This window comes from Onychostruthus taczanowskii, unplaced genomic scaffold (assembly GCF_017590055.1).
Source record: "Onychostruthus taczanowskii isolate IOZ18803 unplaced genomic scaffold, ASM1759005v1 scaffold25, whole genome shotgun sequence".
Classification (NCBI taxonomy): domain Eukaryota; kingdom Metazoa; phylum Chordata; class Aves; order Passeriformes; family Passeridae; genus Onychostruthus; species Onychostruthus taczanowskii.
Window position 1 is genome coordinate 9,213,787 of NW_024499796.1, and position 20,586 is coordinate 9,234,372.

The following is a 20,586-nucleotide window of genomic DNA, read 5'->3' on the forward strand; positions in this document are numbered from 1 at the left end:
TGCAGACCCAGAGCGATGAGGCTCTACCATTACCATGAAGTTCTCTGCCTGTATGTGTGCTAGCCTTGCCTTTTATATAATCTAACAGTCCTTTGCCAAGGAATAAAATGTAATAGGAACTATTTTTGTGATCTTGGGAGTATTTTTGCTGGCTCTGAGCTCCTTGGAATAGATGCCGCCTTCTGTTATGATGTCATCGCTCCTGGTGCTTGCCAGTAGACTATCAACAATTAAAAAATCAAGATAACAAAATCAAGATAAAAAATTGGTATTTTTCCTCCATGTAGGTTAGATGAAGCACAGAACCCAGCTTTTTAACTGAAGAGGATCATTGGTGGGGAGAGAAGGACTTCAGAAAAACTGGGACAATCCAGTGGCGAGCACAGGAGACCAGAGAGTTCCTGGTTTCTGGTTCAGGCTATGTGAAACCATTTTGCAGAGCAGCTGTGGAAGTGAAAATCAGCAAAAGGAGGGTTGTTTTAGAATTTCCTCATGGGAATTTGGGAAGTCCTTCTTCTTTCTCTCAAGGAATTTCAGTCCACATCTCCTCTTTTGTCACGGGAAAGTGCCGACAGCCTGCCCTGGGGTGGCCTGTCCTTAGATCCCTGACCCAGAATGTCATTCTGGAATGGTACAGAAGGACTGGAGCAGATACTCCAATAAATCTTGGGAATTTAGTCTTGGAAAAGTGTAGCCAGAGCTTTATGGCAATTTTCTAAGGGGCTTTTGAATGCTCAGACCCTGATTTCCTGCTCCCTTGTTCCGAGATTGTAATTTTTAATTTAGGAGCAGAGAACTGAAGGCAAAGAATAATGTCAGTTGGGATGAGGGCTCCTTCTGCAGCCCTGTGTAACAGAGGTGAAATTAAATGGCTTAAGGACAGTGTGGAAGGACTGGAAGTAAAGTCAAGGTTTGAGAATTGGTGTCTTATTTCAGTATTTTTGGTCATAAAGGTCCAAAAGACCTTTTGAGATTGCTGTTGTTTTATGCTCCTTTAGAAAGTGCTGCCTGACTTTTTGGTCTCAGGCATTTGAGCCATCTAAGAGCAGCTTGGTGGATTTTTTTTAAGCTCTGTTTTGAAAATATTGGTGCTTTGTCAGTGAATCAGCTCAGTTCTGGTTCTTGCCATCATTTTCCTTGCAAATGGAAGCCTCATCAAGAAATGTTCTTGAATATTTTAAGCTAATTATATATGTACATATTTTGGTGTTGGATAGAGATTAAATATAAATTAAAAACCAACACAGAGAAACATACTCCCCAATGGATTGTAAAAAACTTTCTCCTACTGTAAAAAACTTGTCCCAGTAGATGTAACATGGATATTTTGAGAGCACTGTAATGTTCAGGGGTTAAGAGATGGCTCTTACAGATGCTTTGGATGTGTTCTCTGGAGGCCAAGCCAAGGAACAGTGTGTCCTGTCCTTTTGTCTGTCCTGATTTCTAACCAGTCAATCCCTGATTTTCCTCCAGTGAATGGGCAGATATACACCTTAAAAGAAAATATACTCATTTCTCTGTTCATGGTCTTCCATGTTTCAGGGAACATTGAAAACTTCCAACCCTTCCCTTGTTGTTTCTTCTTTTACCACTTGAAAATGTTCTTGGGAGATTTTGTCTTGCTCTGTGGATTGCTGGGTGCATTAGCACAGCTTCTGCTTGCCAGAGCTCTCACTGAGTAGAACTGGTTTCAATAAATCATTGTAACTTCGGAAAGTCTGGAGTTCCAGTCATGGCAGCTCAGAAGAGGGAGGGGGAAACAGGAATACAAGAGCTTTTGCAGCTGGGGAAAGAGCAAAGGTAATTCTCCACAGAGGAGTCTGAACAGAGAGGTCTCTGATGGAAGGCTGTGGGTATCGTTCTCTTACAGGCTGGATTAATATTTCATCCAGAGAGGTGGAACAAAGTCTTGTTCTGCTTGAAAGTGGAGGAACTGAGTGATCCAGCTTATTTTGTCAGCCATCTCCCTGCCTGTGACAAGGTGCAGTACAGCATTTTTCTAGCCATGGAGAAAGAGTGCTGTGTCTGGAGTGCCAGTTGGAGATCCTGGAGCAGTTGCTTGGCCTTTGTCTCAGATCTGTGCAGCTGATCCCTGCCTTGCTTTCCTGAGCTGTAAAATTCCCACCCCAGATTTAAATCTCCCTTTGTCAGTGATTTAGGCTCTTACACAGCACCTCTATTTCATTCACATCCAAACTGCTCAAGATAACCTGTGTCTGCCAAGGTTTGAAGTAGTAATCTTCTTATTTTTAATAAATCCTTTAGTATGAAACTGGCTTTAAACCCCCTTTGCTATTCCTGTTCCCTGTCCAGGGTAAGCTTGGAAGGGTTTTTTTTATTTTTTTTTTTTAATTGCTACTTGCTCTCATAAGCCATACGATGCTTTTGATAACAGTCATCAAATTTTACAGCTATCACTATAATCTCAGTGCTGTTAACCATCTGCATCTCTCCTCGTGTTCTATAGAAACTGAGGAGAAAACAAATACGTAGTTAATTTTAGCACATCACTCCTCTTAATGGATTTTGTGTCCCAAGTAGCAGCACTGTTTAATGTGGCTGCAAATAACCTCATGGAAAGGAGGAAGAATCCACACACAAGGACATTCCTTAATAGTTTCAGCCCTTAGGGCTGCAGTGCAGGGATCAGGAGTGGGCTGCAAAGGGTGTGAGTCCTACAAAAGGACCAATTTGTTTGAGTTATAACTTCTGTAAGTTGTAACCTCTTTTTGGGGATTTTAATTCCATGGAATCTGAACTTGAGACACCATCAAACAAAGTCAGGTGAAGAGTCACCTGTGTCTGAGCCTGGTGATGAGCTGTGAGCAGTAACAAGAGAGCAGAGTAGGGGAAGGGGAAAAATCTGGCTTGAGTAAAGAGAAACCTGGGCAAAAAGTGTGGAGAAGCTGTGCTCTGTGAACCAGGCAGGCAGCATGGATACAGGCCTGGGATGCAGGCCTGGGATACTTCCCTTTGATCCTGGAGAAGGGCAGTGGCCCAGCTAACAGGGCAGCCTGTGCCCACAGCCCAGTCCTGGCTTTAGGGAGCCATTTATCCTCCTCACTTCCCAGCATCCAGCCCTAAGGAAGGGCTGCCAGATGTCACACCTAATACAGGATTTCCTGTGCTTCACCTCAAATCCTGGGATTTGTTTAAAACCATGTGCAGTGTTACCTCTCTTGTGCCTGAGCTGAAAGATGGGAATCACTCACAGGCAGTGACCTCCCAGGCTGTGCTTTCCCGACTTCCTTGGCTGCTCAGGAGCCACAGAAGGTCCTGTGTTGTTGGACAGGTGGAGGTGCAGCTCTGCAGGAGGCACCTGGCAGCTCTCCATGACCAGGGAACACTCCTGGTCCTGGCAGGACCCTCCCTTGGGAGTGTCAGCCCCTCTGCTGTGACATCCCAGGGCTTACAGAAGAACCACACACTTTATGAAGGTCATTCTACTGCTGATGACCTTCAAGGAGTACCAACTGCTCAGCAGGTGCAGTCTCACCTGAATAATGCACAGGAATTTGCCATTAGTTGAAATATACATTAGAGGTAGGCTAAAGTTTAATATTTTTTAAAACTACCTCCCCAAAGGACATGAAGAGAAAGCTGTATCTCACTGTGTTGTTTAATTTTATGTTCTCAAAACCACAAAGGAAAGGGTCTATTATTAAGATAATGATAAAATACAACAGAGGGACTGAGTCAGAGGTAGGACTGTCTTGAGAGCAAAATTACCATTTCATTTAGGCTTCACTGGAGTGGTCAGGATTGGTGTTTAAGATGACATCTGTGTCCACCAAAGCCTTCCAGTATTATATTCAATCATTGTGGAGACATAGAAGGGGTCCCACAATAAAAATAAAAATGATGTATTTTAAATGTCCTGATCATAGTGCTTTAACCTTTATATTGCTGATATCTGAGATTCAAATAGAAATGCACACTGAAACTCTGTAATTTTATATATTCCAAATTTTTTTAAATAGGAATCCATTTAAAATTACACAAGAAACCTCTCTTCATCTTCTGAGTGTTTCACTGATTAGCATAATTTATAGTCAGTTTTGTGAATAAGGTGATTGTACCCAGGTGATTGCAAAAATGTCTGTGGATCTCAGCTTTATAAATATTATTCTGAATCTAACTTTGTTAAAGTAATTGATGTAACATGAATCAGTGCTGTGCAGAGCTCTTCAAGTGCAGAGACCACACACTGTGTAATCTCTGGAGCCAGTCCTCATCGTGCCTTTGCTTTTCTTAGCAACAAAATTAACTCCATCATTATAAAATTTAGCCAATACTTTACCTCTGCAGTCAGAATCTTCTCACATGAGATTCAGCCCACGCTCTAAATCCTGCCTTCGTTATGTGTCACTTTTTGCCTCAGAGAACTGGAAAAGTGACTTTGAAAGGATGTTCTTACACCAGGAGGTGTTGCAGGGGAGCCCTGGAGCCCATGAAGTACCTTCCACTCTGTCTCTGACAATCAGAAAACCTCCAAGGCCTCTCCTTTGGAGGGTCCAGCCCCAGCTGGGCTCTCTGGGAAGGAAGAGTTTTGTCTCTTCAGGCAAAACTGGAGCTCAGGGTCAGCCAGGTGAGAGGAGGTGCCCAAGGCTGGGCAGGGACATTGCCACAGACAGTGAGACCCCAGCCTGTGCTGGGCTGCAGAAAGAGCCTGAGCCTGCAGAGCCTGTCCTGGGCTACAGAATGAACATGCAGAGCCTGTGCTGGGCTACAGAATGAACTGCAAAATGAGCCCTGCAGAGACTGCTGGGCTACAGAATGAACATGCAGAGACTGCTGGGCTGCAAAATGAGCCTGCAGAGCCATACTGGGGTCCCTGTGCAGCTGTTTGGCTACTCAGGCTCCTTTTGCTGGTTGGATTCTTTCTCCCACGTTCTCTTCGTCCATGAACACAGAGCTGCCAGAAGGGCTGGATGGGTGCCCAAGAGCTTTTAAATGCTCTGGTTAGGAATTGGTGGGAACCTTGTGTTTGTGTTTCTCTAAAGAAGTTTTATGGCTTTTTCCTGGTGCTGTGAGCCTGCAGAGCACTGCTGGGGTCCCTGTGCAGCTGTTTGGCTGCTCAGGCTCCTTTTGCTGGTTGGATTCTTTCTCCCACGTTCTCTTCGTCCATGAACACAGAGCTGCCAGAAGGGCTGGATGGGTGCCCAAGAGCTTTTAAATGCTCTGGTTAGGAATTGGTGGGAACCTTGTGTTTGTGTTTCTCTAAAGAAGTTTTATGGCTTTTTCCTGGTGCTGTTTGTGACAAGGTCGCTTTGAGGGAGGACGAGGATGCAGGTCACCCACTGCCAGAGCCTCGTGTCAGCACTGGGGGGTGTGACACAAAGGGGACAGGAGCTACAATCTCCTGGAAACTTTGGGTGATGTTTCATCTTTAAGCAAATTCCTGGAGAACTGCTGAGATGAAAACGGGCACAGCTCTAAACCTTCATGTTCTATAATGGTGAGATTCTGGGAGAAGCTGGAATCCTTCTTACAGGAGAGTAGGGAAATAAAGATTTCCAGCTGTTAATAATAACAAGCCAGGAATTCTTCTTGTTTAAACTGGAGCAGAATTGCCTGGAAGTCCCTGGAGAATTCCAGTCCAGCACTAGACATTTGAAAGATTTGGATCCCGGTCTAAAATATTTCCACTGCTTGAGCGGATTTCCAAACTGAGCTATTTTTTATCATAATCCAGTCAGAAAAATGAAATTTATGGTGCAGTCAGCCATCAGTTGAAGTATTTTGAGAGGAGTATGGTGACTGGAGTGTCTGATGTGTGTGCAGGTCCTGAGCATCCACTTGGGAATGGAAGAGACCAGGAACAAAACCTCGTGTGGTGCAGCTGGCTTTGAAGAAATAACTAGGAATGGGTTTGAGGTTCATTTATAGGAGAAAAAAGAAAGGGAAAAAGAATGCAAAAGCCAGCATGGTTCAGTGTCTGGGCACACTTTCAAGACCTCTTTTATTTTGAGTAATTAATTCTGTGTTTTATTAGTAATGAAAGCAGGGGCTATTTTGTGCAAGGCTGGAGCAGTTCAGGGTGACTCGGCAGGAAGTTAAACTGATGTAGCATTACTTTTGCAATTTATCACCTGCCTGTAGTGCTTACTCAGGGTATAATACAAGTTCATCATTGTTCAGAGCAATTATATTCTAAATTCATTTAATAATTGCCTCTCAAACCAGATAACTTTAAAGAACTGATTATTTTATAAGTAACTGGGAAAATCTCTAGCGTGACATCTCTTCTTTGAGGCAAGCTAAATGCAAGCTGGCTTTTTGGTGATCTGTTTCAAATTAGGTGATTTCATTGCATAAATGTATGTACTGGGGCTTGAGTGTGGTGTATCCAAATGCTTGCAGCCTTCTTACACGTTTGTAATGATTCCAATAATTCCAAATTAGGGAGTTTTTTTTTTTAATTTGGTGGATGAAAAATCCATTCTATTTTGTCTTTGGTTAAGGGAACTTGGAATACTAGATAGTATAAATGTACAGCTTCAAAACTTGTCACAATTACTGGTAGGACTGGTAGGCATGGCAGCTGAACACAGACCCTCCAAGGCTTTTCTTTCCTGAACCTTTTTTCTGCTTCTCCAGGTGTGGAAGGGCCTGGGAGCTGTGGGCTCCCTGCAGCAGCCCTGGTGCAGACCCAGCTCTAATTGATTATCCCAAGCCAGCTTTGAGGGTCCCGCAGTCCCTGGCCAGGCCCTGCTGAGTTACTGCACAGCTTTAGGCAGCAGACTTTTACTGACTGCAGCAAATAAATTTGCTGTGCTTTATGGAGCACAGAGAAGCTTGTTTTCTGAATTTTAATTGTTTCAATAAATCGTGTTAAGATTGTGTTCTGTTCGACTGCAGGAAATGAATGTGAGCGGTTCGAATCTGGACATTTTTGGGAAGGTGTGTTGCTCACAGGGCTGCTGGAAAAAGTTTTCAAATCTGACTGAGCAATAACGAGGGTGATGAGGATTGTAGAGATCTGGAGTGCAGCCTCCCAGGAATCCCCACTGAGTCTTGGGTTTACCAAGGGGATTCTCTTGTCTCACTGGGGACTAAGTGATGATGATTTTCAGCTTCACAGAGGAGGGGAAACATTTGCAATGGTGCTCAGGTAGCTCAGGCACAGGGAATGTGAGAGGGGCACTCACATTCTGGACAATGCTGAAGGATGAACCTCTGCTCTGGAGGCAGGCTGACAGAGTTGGGGCTCTTCAGCCTGGACAAAAGGCTCCAGGAAGATCTTAGAGCCCCTTCCAGTGCCTTAAGGGGCTCCAAGAGAGCTGGAAAAAAAAAGTTTTGATTTTGTGACTTGAGAGTTTGGTGTTGGTGAGTGCAGCAATGAAGATTAGCAGATTGTATTCCCAGCCTCCTCTTGTCCCTGCTCTCAGAGGAGGAATATTGCTTCTTCTCACTGAGGGATGGTTGTGCCCCTTGGGATCAGGAAGGAGCTGCTCTCGTCCTGGCACCGGGACAGCTTCCAGATCTTTATTTGCAGGATTAGAATGTTTTCGAAAAGATAGGCCAGGTTGAAAGCTCTCCACTGCTGTATCTCCCAACGTTCTGCTGGAGAGCTGCAATGATTGATGAGCATTTCTCGTTGCAATTACAGATGAGCAAGAGCAACCCACAAATCACGGCACGCTGGGTAGGAGTTCCTGAGCCGCTCTCTGTAGTCTGGCCAGCAAATCATTAAATCAAGCCAGGATGAGCAGGGGGCTGCTGGATGTTCTCGCCTCAGCACAGCAGCTGAGAGAGCTGAGTAAGCTGCTGTCTGCCTGAATCAATCCCCACTCTGGGAATTGAAACAGTGCAGACACGCAGCCTGTCCATGGCCACATAAAAGCCGCATTATGGCTGCGATTTAGGGGACTACGGCTAAAGCAGCTCTTTGAATCCCTAATCCTGGGAGCTCCGAGGGAAGAAAGCAGGGAGGCCGTGCTCAGATGTCTGAAACTTTCCTCCTGACCCTGACTCGAAGTGGGGGACCTGGCCTGCAGTGAAGGCAATCCATGGGGAGTTCATGTACAGTGTAAGTTGTAATGGGATTTTACAGTACAGATCCTAGCACACATATTTAATATCTGACAATTCAAATAGCTTGGCTGGCAGGCACACTGAACGTTGCCAGATTTCTATAAGATCCTGTGAATTCCTGACCTAGATATTCCTTGGAGGAGGGAATTCAAGAGCAGGAGAGAGACATGAACCAAGTATGGTAGACTGGGCTCCTCACTTCTGACCCATTTCCCTTATTTCTTCTGAGTAGTAAGAATCTTTAAAAACTGCAAAATTGGATTCATAAAATTATTTGAGAAGATCAGCTCACTCTTAAAGTTGTTCCAAGTTCAGTCTTTATACCATTTACCTTATGCTTGGGGTACAGAATAATGAAAATATAAACAAACAGAGCACTAAGCCTCAATCCTACATGTAAATCTGTGCACATGTGCTGCAAACAAGATAGCACCCATGGACAGATTTGTCTGTATTGCCTTATGAGCCAAATGCTGTGGTTTTGCTGCTTTTGTTTATTCAGTCCTGAAAGAATTTACTGTGAAATCCCACCAGGCAGAGATAAAGACTGGAAACCTGGTAATCTACAGCTGTACAGGAGGGTCAGTTTATGGCCTGAATGTGCTGGAGAATTTAGATGTGGAGAGACTCTTTCATAGTGAACTGACACGAAAACCTGTATTATTTCAGGGCTTTGCAGCATGCAAATTGTGTTTATGGTAAAGCTAAAACTTGGAAAAACCAAATTGGTAGATCTAATCCAGTTTTGCTATTCTGACAAATTTTTTCCTTCTCAAATGAATTCAGGTTGTCAGATTGATTCAGTCCCAACATGACAAGTGCAAGACAAATTAATTAGCTTAAGCTCCGTGAGTTGTGAGGGTTTTGTCTCTGTGTGCTTTGTGTGAGGGTGTGAGGGCACTGCTGTGGGTGATTGACCATGGCAGGGGAAAGAGGGGTCCTTCAGCTTCACTCCAACATCTCTCTCCCAGCCAGGTGAGAAAATTGTCAGTGAAAAGTTAGAATTCTCCTACAGTCTGCAACTGAAGACCTCATTTCTAGTGCATTTCCAGTATTAAACTGTTCTCCTGAGACTGCTCAAGAGTCACAAGTAATGCTTTAAAAAGAAATTAAAATGTTTAGTTGTAGAGAAAAGATGGCCAGGTCTGGTCTCAAATGAGCATGCAATTTTTAAAAATGTTGGGTTCCACAGTACCTGGAACTCTTACATGTCATAACCTTGTTAAGATAATTACAGTAGATGGCTTTTCTGCAAGGGAATCCCCTGACATTCTTCCTTGGGAGATTAAATCTCTGCTGCTGTTCTAGACAGATTCTGTGGCTGAGTGAAAGTGTCTCCTACCTCCTTTAAAAATATCAACAACCAAAGAGAAGACAACACTTAATTCCTTTTTACGAAAGGAAAAGAGAGTCATGTCTTGGGAAGAAGGGAAATCAAATAAAAAATTTAATGCTAGAGAAGAAAGGCAAGAAATGCAGTTGCCATGGAAACGGGAGCATAAGTAGAAACTTTGCAGCAAAGAGCAGAAACTAAAAATGAAAAAGCAGAGTGGCGAGGCTTGGCAGATAGCCAGGAGCTTCCTCCACCTCCTCTCCTGTGCTCCTGGTGGGATGTTCTTCGTCATCCTCCCACAGGCTGGAGGTGCTCTGGGCACTTGGAGAGCAAAGCTGGGCCCGTGGGTCAGAGCACTGCACAGGGAGCAGCAGTGACAGCATTGCTTGGGATGAGGCAGCTGTACCAAAATCCTCTGTGTGCTTCAGCTTGGGGCCTCGTCCATGGGAGAGGGGGAAATTCACTGGGGATGGCTGTCATGTCACAGTGGGCTCGAGAGGGAGGGAAGCTGCTTCTTCTGATGGTCACAAATCACCAGGCAGGTCCTTGATTCTTCTTGTGTCCAAACCAAGGTGTGGGTGTGCACTGCAGCGATAACTCCCATTCTTCAATGCTTCTCTGACCCCTTTTCATAAAGAAAAAAAAGTCTGTTCCAAGTGCTGCTGTGCCTCAGACTGGCTGGACACCATACCTCAGCTCTCTGATCCTCAGCTCCCACCTGGAGTCACATTCCTGGTCAGAGCTCTGCCCTGGGCACAGGCTGTGTTCCGTGGTGGTTGTTGGCTGCATCCCACGTGTTTCTGAAAGCAGAGGCCTATTCCAGGCGTGCACTTTTGTCCAGGGCTCTGGGATCATTTGATGCTGGCACGTTTAGCTCAGTTGTACGCAGTAAAGTAATGCAGTCATTGGATTAGTAATTATTAAATCCACATATGCTTTTTAGTATGACATGGAAAAAAGCAGGTTGGGAAAGCTGGGCAGGCTCCCAGGCAGGGCTGTAAAACCTTTGTGATGGCCAGGAAGTGATTTGGGTGAAAGCTTGGGAGCGTACCCAGGCCTGTGTGCTGCTACAGATGGAAGCAATGAAACCTGGGCAGTTCAGATTTCCTTCAGTCATATTCTTGGAATTAAGGTGTAAGAGTTTTGCTAATTTGCCCTCAGACTGGTCAGCTTCTTATATACTTGATTCCTTTTTCATGAACAAAATAGAAAATGCAGTGCGAGTCCAAAAAAACCCACTTGACCTCTTTGTATGTGAAATCTGGGTGAACTTACCTGGGATACAGCACCACGAGTTAGGAACTGTTCCTCAGTGTGTGTTTTATTTGGAAATAAAACCTACACATGTTTAACTCTGCTGCATTGCCACTGACTTTACTCCTCAGCTGACTTGTCATGGTCTCACCTGGACTATTCTTTATTTAATTATTATTTCAAACACAAGGATGTGCATTCTGTTGGGGTTTTTTAGGCTGGAAGTAATGAAGCTTAGAGTGACAAACTTCACTAAAAGGGATGTTATTCTTTTTCATGTTCTTTAGCATTTGGGCAGGGAAAAAAACAGGGAACATGTTTCCTAATCCCCGTAGAAAGGGATTTCTAAGAGGAAGCCCGCTCGTGGGAGGGAGCGCTAACCCCGTCCCGGGGATGTGGCAGCGATCCCAGGCGGAGCCGGCGTCCTCCGGCCGGCGGGCGGCAGCAGAGCCGTGCGAGCGGAGCCGCGATGCCCTGCTCCGGGACAGGGACAGCCCAGCCGGGACAGGCCTGCCGGGGTACAGCCCTGCCTGGGGACAGCCCTGCCTGGGGACAGCCCTGCCTGGGGACAGCCCTGCCGGGGTACAGCCCAGCCAGGACAGCCCTGCCGGGGTACAGCCCTGCCTGGGGACAGCCCTGCCTGGGGGACAGCCCTGCCGGGGACAGCCCTGCTTGGGGACAGCCCAGCCTGGGGGACAGCCCTGCCTGGGGGACAGCCCTGCCGGGGACAGCCCTGCCTGGTGATAGCCCTGCCTGGGGACAGCCCAGCCGGGGTACAGCCCAGCAGGGACAGCCCTGCCTGGGGACAGCCCAGCCGGGGTACAGCCCTGCCGGGGTACAGCCCTGCCGGGGTACAGCCCTGCCGTGGTACAGCCCAGCCGGGGTACAGCCCTGCCGGGGTACAGCCCTGCCGGGGTACAGCCCTGCCTGGGTACAGCCCAGCCGGGGTACAGCCCTGCTGGGGGACAGCCCTGCCGGGGTACAGCCCTGCTGGTGACAGCCCTGCTGGCGACAGCCCTGCCTGGGGACAGCCCTGCTGGGGGACAGCCCTGCTGGCGACAGCCCTGCCTGGGGACAGCCCTGCTGGGGGACAGCCCTGCTGGGGGACAGCCCTGCTGGTGACAGCCATGCTGGTGAAAGCCCTGTCTGGGTACAGCCGTGCCATGGAACAGCCCAGGCCAGTGCTGAAATGAGGGAGCCTCAGAGCCAGAGCTGGCCACAGCAGAGTTGGCACCTTGGGCACTTCCCGGGTGCTGCCTTGAGAAGGAATTCCCTGTGAGCAGCTGGATTTACAGAACAGAACAGAGCAGTTTTCCTCAGGCTTTAATGTGCTGACACAGCACTGGCGTTTCTGGCATTTTCAGCTGGAAAAGCTCCCTCCCTTCTCCTGGGTTCCTCCAAGTGTGTTTAACAAATGTTTTTCTGAGACCACTGACACTGTCTCTGTTTTATATGGTTTAAATTGAAATTATCTCATTTCTGTTGCAATAGTCAGCGCAGTGATGGACACTGAGGGGTTGTTTGTGACCTAGGAATGCTCAGAAAAGTCAAACCAAATTGCAGAGAGGTGTACAATGCATGTGTGCAAAGCACAGCCTGGCCGCAGCTGGGAAAGGCTCCACAATACCCTGTATTATGTGGATTTATACCCAGCTTAGTGTGTTATGGAAGGAAGTTTATGAGTGACATGACCCAAACAAAAAGAGCACTCCAATCATGCCAAGATGACATTCCAGCCTGCTCCTGACTGAAACAAGACACCTTCCATGTAGGATTGCCACTTACTGTGTGAAGGGAACCATGGGCTACTTCCTGGAATTGCAAAGAATGAGCATTTTGGGAAATTCCAATTCCTGGTGTCTGTTTTCAGCATTGCTGCTAAGTGTTTTACCACCTCAGGTGTGTCCCTGCTTGCCAGGCTGTCTTGTTTAGAGGAGATCTGGAGGAAGTTTGCAGCCCTGCCTTGATGAGCTCTGTTAGGAGCAAAAGTGCCTCTGTACAAAGGGCTAAACAGGACCCTCCAAAACCCCCTCAGTAACAGGAATCTGCAGTCTCTTGTGTTTGCCCTGACACAGCAAGTGTGGGGCTCCTGGTCTCTGTGAGACTGAAGAAGTCAGAATCTGACCTTTTCCAAGGTTGATTCCTGCAAAGACAAATACCACACCTGTAAAGATTCCCTGCCCTGCTCAGGATCACAGGGAGGTTCCCTTTTAGCCTGGCCAGCACGAATCCCCTGGTACTGGTGAGCCTGCATGTGCTGTAAAGCCTGTGAGCCCAGCCTGGGCTCCAGGCCTGCCAGGGCACTTCCTTTTGGATCCGTGCTGCCCAAACCTGGTGATGGAGGGATAATCTGTTCCAAAGGCTGTCAAACCTCAGGGTTTCAGAAACAGCAAGAAGTATTTGTCAGCTGGTGTTCAGACTGAGAGGTCCTGCTGTCAGAGTATTGATCTCAAATTCTTCCAGCATCTCTTCTGTTGGGAGTTGGACCTGAATTTCAGAGTGCAAAATGTGTTTTTCCCAGATTGTTCCCTGATCTCTCCCCTACACCTTCCATTAGCAGTTCTGTGTACATGACTCTCCCTTGTCATCCTGTCAACCCTCATGGTCTTTAAATAGTCTGTAGGCTCTGGGTGGTGATCACCACAGCGTTCCCCCTCCCTCTGCAAGCTGCTCCTGGAAAAGAGAACAGGAATTACTCGCTCATACACTGCTTGTTCATAGTCCAGTTTTAAAATCATCTCCTGCTTGTCTCATTTGCCAAGTCCATCAAACCAATATCCTGCCCAACTCCCTGGCCCTGCCAAGCTTTCAGCAAGCAGCTTAGTTCCCCAGTTCCCCTTGGAATTCCAGGGGATCCTACCTAGTCCCTGCTGGCAGCAAACCCAGACACAGCAGCATCACTGCTGAAATGGCTGCACATAGGGAGATCCGTGTTCCTACTAAATTGTTTGGTTGCTATTTTTTCTCCTCGAGGGGAATTCCATTCATCCCCTTTCAGAAGAGCCTGCTAAACTCAGCCAGTCCCAAACTCTCAACAAATGTCCTTTAATAGTTTCAGATTTCAGCACAGAGGCCTCTGACTGTGTGTTCCTTTAATACGTTCACAACTCCCCTGGGAGAACTAAGCCAGGAATAACCAACACTTTTTTAAGCCAGGCCTCCTGCTTTAAGGTTGTGTTTCTTTTCCTGCCATGCATTCCCTTGCTCATCTCCACAGCTCTCACTTCCTCGTGCTTTGCATTGCCCATTCTCAACTCGGGTGTTCCCAGGTGTCCGAGAGGGGAGTGCTGCATCCTCTGCTTTCAATTTTGCTGGCTGAAGGAGCATAAAGGACTCTTAACATTCTCTGCAGTCGCCTCTCAGCTTGGCATACTGATCATTTCAATAATAAAGTGTTTCCTTTCATTCTCCAACAGTCAGGCCCCTGCCAGAGCCATAATTGTTCACAGATGACTCATTTTGGCTGCATGATCAAAACCAGGGAAAAGTGCTGTTTGCACAGGCTTTGAAACGTACAAGATGGGAAGAGATGTTCACGCTTGATATTTGTACCATATGTGCCTTCTAAATTTTATTACAGAACCTTTACATTTCAAAAGAGATTCTAGTCTTGTCCTGGGGATGATTTAGAAAGGAAAAGATAAGTAGAGTTTTGAGTTAGGCCAAGATTAGCAAAGACTGACTGTGTAGTTTGAGCTGTGAGGCTGCATCCTGGTGGGAGCTGTGCAGTGCAGAGGAGCCGTTGCTGCCCTGAGATAAATAGCTCTAGAAATAGATCCAGATCAATGTAGGGATACCTGTGCATTGTTTAGGGGCTGCACACTCACTGGTGTTCTGTATCAAAGTGCCACTGAACTCCTCGTTCTTTATAGCATTTGTTTTGAAATGCTGCATTCGGAGTTCCAGCAGGTGTTTGCATTTTCTTCCCTGGTGAAAACCCAAGGAATGTGTGCACGGTGCATGTGATGCCCCATCCCCAGCGCTGGGAGTGCTCTGCCCTGCCTGATGGTGTTCTCTTTTCACAGAGTTCACCTCAGATGTCCCTGTTTGGAGGGTCAGGAACCAAGCTCTGTTTTAGGGTGGAGAAAAAGGACATGGGAGGATGATTCCTGCAATGCCATTCATCACCAAGCATGAGCTGTAGCAATAAGAAGCTGCTCTTTGTGTCTCCTCCCAAAATCACTTTGAGGCCACCCAGCTGTCCTAGATAAAACACCAAACAGACAAACTTTGCTTCTTTGCATCAGTGTGGAGTTTTGATCAATGAATTGTACAGACCCTGCAAGCCAGCTCGTCCAAGGCTGCTGCCATGTGGATGTCATGTTAGACTTGTTAATCCAGGAAAAATTAGTATATTAGAAGAATAAAGGATCTAAATTCAGTAGGAAGAGTGGTTTTTAGTAGCTTTTTCTCTCTAAAAATATAACAGGGGTGTTAGTGGAATGGGAACATACAGACTCCATACACTTGTGAGTGGAAAATCTGTACAAAAAAAGTAGGAAGAGAAGCAGAAAAAACCAATTTGAGCTGATGCTGCAATAGAGGAGCATTATTGGTCACTATGTGCCTTGCTAGATATTTTCTGTTATTTTTATTTGGAGCATCCTTTATGAGATCATCAGCCAGTTCCCTGTTCAGGGCTGGTGAGGACCCAGCAGGGTGAGAATTCCCAGTGCTGGATCCTGGCTCACGAGAGCTCAGGCACTGGAGGTGTTGGTGCTTCAACACTTCAAAACATCCCAGCCCATGCTTTGCTCTTGGAGTGTTTTTCATATTTCTGTTGTTTGAAGGAGGCTCTCCACATTTTGCAATCAGCTGCTCTTGGACAATAACATCTCTCAGGGCAGCCCTGTGTTGTTGTGCCAGAAGGAAAAACGTAAATTTAAATAAACCACCCTCACAATGGTATTTAAAAACTGATTGCAGGATTTCCAGTCACTTTTGTAAAGCCCTCTTTAAAAACAATAGCTACATTTTCATTTTTCAACTTTTTAACAGGGAATTCTTTTAAAACAGAGGATGTTTTCTGTGCTACTCTGTCATCCTGAGCTTCCACACTTCAAAACATCCAGCCCATGCTTTGCTCTTGGAGTGTTTTTCATATTTCTGTTGTTTGAAGGAGGCTCTCCACATTTTGCAATCAGCTGCTCTTGGACAATAACATCTCTCAGGGCAGCCCTGTGTTGTTGTGCCAGAAGGAAAAACGTAAATTTAAATAAACCACCCTCACAATGGTATTTAAAAACTGATTGCAGGATTTCCAGTCACTTTTGTAAAGCCCTCTTTAAAAACAATAGCTACATTTTCATTTTTCAACTTTTTAACAGGGAATTCTTTTAAAACAGAGGATGTTTTCTGTGCTACTCTGTCATGTCAGCCTGATAAGGAAGATGGCTAAAGATCATTCTTGCCAAAATATTCCTTGGATGAGTCATCTGATGCCAAAAAGCAAGTGAAACGAGCAACTATATTTGCAGTGGAGTTTGCAAATTATGTGGCAAGGAAAGGAAGAAAATAATCTGTCACATGAAAAATGAAGTTTAGATTGTGTGTATATAAATCAGTGATTTGTTATATGAGCGTGAGATCATTATCAGGCATTTAAACATGAATTGGAAGTGCCTAATCTATTAATTAATCAGGAAATAAGTTTTACATAGCATGTGTAATCAAGTTAATCTTTCATTTCACTTGCCAGCAGAGATGCTGCTGTCAGTGGATGTTGCCATGAGATTAAACACCCCAAGAGCTGATTCTTGCTGAGGGGGAGCCTCAGGTGTCCAGATGGCATCGGGAGGGGAGGGGAAGGGAAGGGAAGGGAAGGGAAGGGAAGGGAAGGGAAGGGAAGGGAAGGAAAGGGGGCTCATCCCTGCAGCCCAGGGCACTCCTGACACTGGAGGAGTTCTCTGTGTGCACAGGAGTTCCTGGGCTCTGCAGCACCTGGAAAAGCTTCTCTTCTCCCCACCTGGGTCAGAACAGCCTCAGCTTCCACGCAGGCAAGGAGAGTGATGCCCTGCAGGAGCTTTCTGAAAGGTTCATGGTTTCTTCTCTGACCTTTTAGCACGCCACATTGGAAAGCCACTGTAACAGAACTCAGGATAGATAGCTGAGCCTTCTGCTAATAATAACCCATAAATCTGGCACAGAAAGGCAGTGATGCCAGACTTTTATCAACTCCTTCCCTGCAGCAACGCAACAGCAAGTTTACTGTTGAAATACAAAGTAAAAATATTTTTTAGGAGTTAATTTCTTTTGTTATATGAATATTTTGTTCAGGGTCAATGAGGATTTTGTAGTTTATTACAGTAATTTGTTATTACATCTAATAATTAGATTCCTAACCTAGAGGTGATGTGGGTTTTGTTTATTTAACTGTGCAGATGGGAAAGTAAAGATCATTGTCTGGGCTCCCTTCCCACTGAAGGTCAGACCAGGTGAGATTTTGAGGTTGCTTTCGAGCCCCTCCAGGATCACAGCACAGAACTGCCCCAGTTTTGTCTTGGAGAAGGAAAGGGGGGATCCTGGGAAACCCAGAGTTGAAGTTACTCTGTTAATCACTCCATGAATCACTGCTAACATTTTATTTTAGTAATGAGGGATATTTGGGAAGACTAGTCCTGCTTAAACAAATATTTCCTGCCAGCAGCTCAGCGTGGAAGACGCAGTGCTGGGAAGTGTTGTGCAGCTCCCAGTTACGTCTGAGGGGCTTTGTTTGATTTAGGGATTTGTACAAGATTTTTCTTTTTAGTTGGGAATTTTTGCTGTACAGTGGAGACTTCACACTCCTGGGTTTTTCCTCCTGTTGAAAGGAGCAGGCTGCTCTGAGGCACAGGATGTTTGCTTCTGGTAGAAGTTTCTTCTCCCATTGCATTGGACTCCATGTGTTTAATTGCTTCGTTAGGTCTGTGGAAATTTAGCACAAGTCCTTAGATGGATTTTGACTTTGTGAATTTTATTAGCATCATTAGCAGTCAGGTCATAAACCAGTGTACCTGAGTGGGGTGCTGTGTGTCAGCAGAGCAAGCGAAGTGATTTTGTTGTGGTCTCCCCCAGCTGATGGGAGAAGCTGATGTTCTTTAGCTCCATTGTTCTGCTGGGAAGTGGGCAGGAAATGTGCCGTGCTCTGAGTCAGGCTCGGTGCTTCTCCCCCGTTCCCGGAGTTCACGGTGGGTGCAGGAAATGTCTCCGGGGTTCTCAGACACGCCGGCTCTCCTGGCCCCCCGTGCCCTGCCTGGCCCACAGACCCTTCCCTCTGCTGCCCCCGTGTCACACACAGCACTGGGGTAACAGGTTGGCCTCTTTGGAGCCAGCCTCTTGGGAATTCCCACCACCAAGGAGCTGCAGAAATTTAAATGTGATCCAAAACTCAGCTCGTTGGGAGTTGGAGGTGTCGTTTCCCTTCCTTTTCAGATAGTGATATCTGAGAAATTCTTTGATTCACATTTAAAAAAATACATTATGGCTCTTTCTTAAAGAAAGTCAGGACATTATTTATTAGAAGCAAATAACTGACTTCCCCACTTAATATTGGTCACATTCCTTGGATTTTTTCTTTTTACCTGAGTTTATGTGTTTTAAGTACATTCAACTGAGCAAGTATTTGCAGAAGCAAATATGCAGAAGTGTCTGTGCTCTGGTGGACAAAAGATGATGTAGGAAGAAAAGATCATTATGTTTAATACTTCTTCATCCTGAGGGAGTTGTCTCAGGAGTGGGGAAGCTCCGTTTACTCTTTGGGCAAGGATAAGGGTGCAGGGTTCTGTCTGACTCTGCCCCAGCACGTGATGCTGAGCAAAGCACTCAGAGCTTCACTTCTCCACTCATGGAATGGGCTTGGGAGCTTCATTATTGCAGGGTGTGCAATACTCTGCTCTTCCTTAGCTCAGGAGTGCCATGCAGAGGAGTCAGCTCTTAATTGGTGGTGATGCAGCTCCCCAGACAATGGGACATTGATCCTCCTTTGCATCCCTGGCCCTGCCGTAGTGTATAATGACCATAATGAGAGTAAACAACAGGTCTGCACGGAGGGAGCAGTGGTGCTGAAAGAATTCGTGTCCTGGTTTAACTTCCAGGAGACCACCTGAACACCTATTTAATATTTCATTATTCACATGTATGTAGTGTATAATGACCATGATGAGAGTAAACAACAGGCACAGTCTGCATGGAGGGAGCAGTGGTGCTGAAAGAATTCGTGTCCTGGTTTAACTTCCAGGAGACCACCTGAACACCTATTTAATATTTCATTATTCACATGTACATTCTTCCTCTTGCTGTTTCATATGGCACTGCTTTTTCTGCTCATTAATATCATTAAATATCTATAATGTGTGTAGCGACTGCTTTTCATTTACATTTGGATTTCATCCCCACATACTCAGCAAGAGTAATCCACAGTGTTGTGGTAGCTATGACACATTCAGTAAATGAAGAGCAGTGAATTCTCTGCCTAAATTTAAAGTAAATGCTCATTCTTACTTTGATCCCCAGTCTATAAACCATTTTGTTTTTGCAAGGCTCTCAAGAAGCTGCTGCATTCTATTTCAGGTGGTAAGTGAACTACTTTGCCTATGTGTGCTCTTAAAATAATCATCATGTGCCATTAAAATGCTAAACAAAACTAGTTTACTTTAATTGTGTGTATGAAACTTTCTTTTATAAGTCTTCAAACAAATAAGTCACTTAAGATTTTTTTTGTGGGTACAACTGAATTGGAAGTTAAGTTATCCTCACACAAAGGAAATTACCTTCCTCCCTGCTCTGCTTGTGAGCTGATGTATCCCTGGAAATCTTCCAGAGTGCTCTGGGCTGGAGTCTGGAATGGGCTCTGAGCAAACTCAGACACCGAGAGTGTCTGGGGGCACTGACAGATGACAGAAACACTGTTTCTCTTGGGTTGTATAGGAGATATTTTGTACAGATTTTCCCTTCCTCCTTTTCCCTCCGACTTTAGGAGGAATATGACTGTTCTTCAGGGACAGAGGGGTTGCATGTGACAGGGAAATTGGGGTTGCAGTTCATTGGCCTAATGCAAATTAGAAATTAAGCTGATACCCACCACTCCTCTCTGCCAGCCAAGCCAAAACTTGTTGTTGTTTGGTTAGTTAAAGTTTTGGTGGTTTTTTTTGTTGTTTGTTAAGTTTAAATTTTGAAAACTGCAGTTCACTTCTTTATGAAAGAAGTCTGGGAAACTGAAATGAAATCCCTGAGGCTGCTGTTGCTGTCTCAGAGGCAGTCTGGACTCAGAGCCATGAATTCTGTGTGTGAACAAGTCAGGGCATCCTCAGACCTGTCCAGATCAGGGTTTTGGGGATGACTGGACCCCACTGACAGAGCACAGAAACTTTCACCTCCAAAATAAGGAATTCAAGTTCCTTGCTATAAATTCTGAGGGCTCTGGATTTAAGAAGGTTTAAGGACAAGGTGACAGCAGTGGGTGACACCCAGATCAGCCCTGGGTGCTGAGTTCTCTGCCTAAGCCCAGCAGTGCCTCAGACTGGGTATTTTTAAGTTTGGCATGTAATTATATTTCATTCCATGGGTTAGGTTTGTGTTCAGCGCTGGGCAGGAGGAGTTAACACCCCAAAAATCACTGCTACATATATCTCCAATTGCTCTTTCCTGAAAGATCCAGCAGAACTCTGTGACTGAGCTCATCCAGCTGCCTTTTGGAGGGAGCAGCCAGCCTGGGATGTGTTATTTTAGAGACAGAGATTTAATGCTGTCAGCTTTCCTCCTGAGCAGTTCATAATCCCCCATTTGTGAGTGGCAGATTCTGCTGTACACAGAACATTTGTGGCAGGGTGTGGCTTTCAAAAAGAGAAAAAAGTAGTAGAGAAAGAAGAAAACAAAGCAGTGTTGGATTAATTGGAAAGGTCCAGCCCAGTCACATCCCCCCCCAGGTGGGTTGTTCATTTTCTTGCCTGCTGCTCTGTAGCATCTGAAGTTAAATCCTTTAAAAA

General features: G+C 45.6%; 1 protein-coding gene across 2 annotated transcripts in view; it reads left to right on the forward strand.

The window, feature by feature from the left end:
* The window catches only part of LOC121337134 (DAB2 interacting protein), a 158,563-nt gene that overhangs the window by 9,961 nt on the left and 128,016 nt on the right, over positions 1 to 20,586 (forward strand). The window lies entirely within an intron of this gene.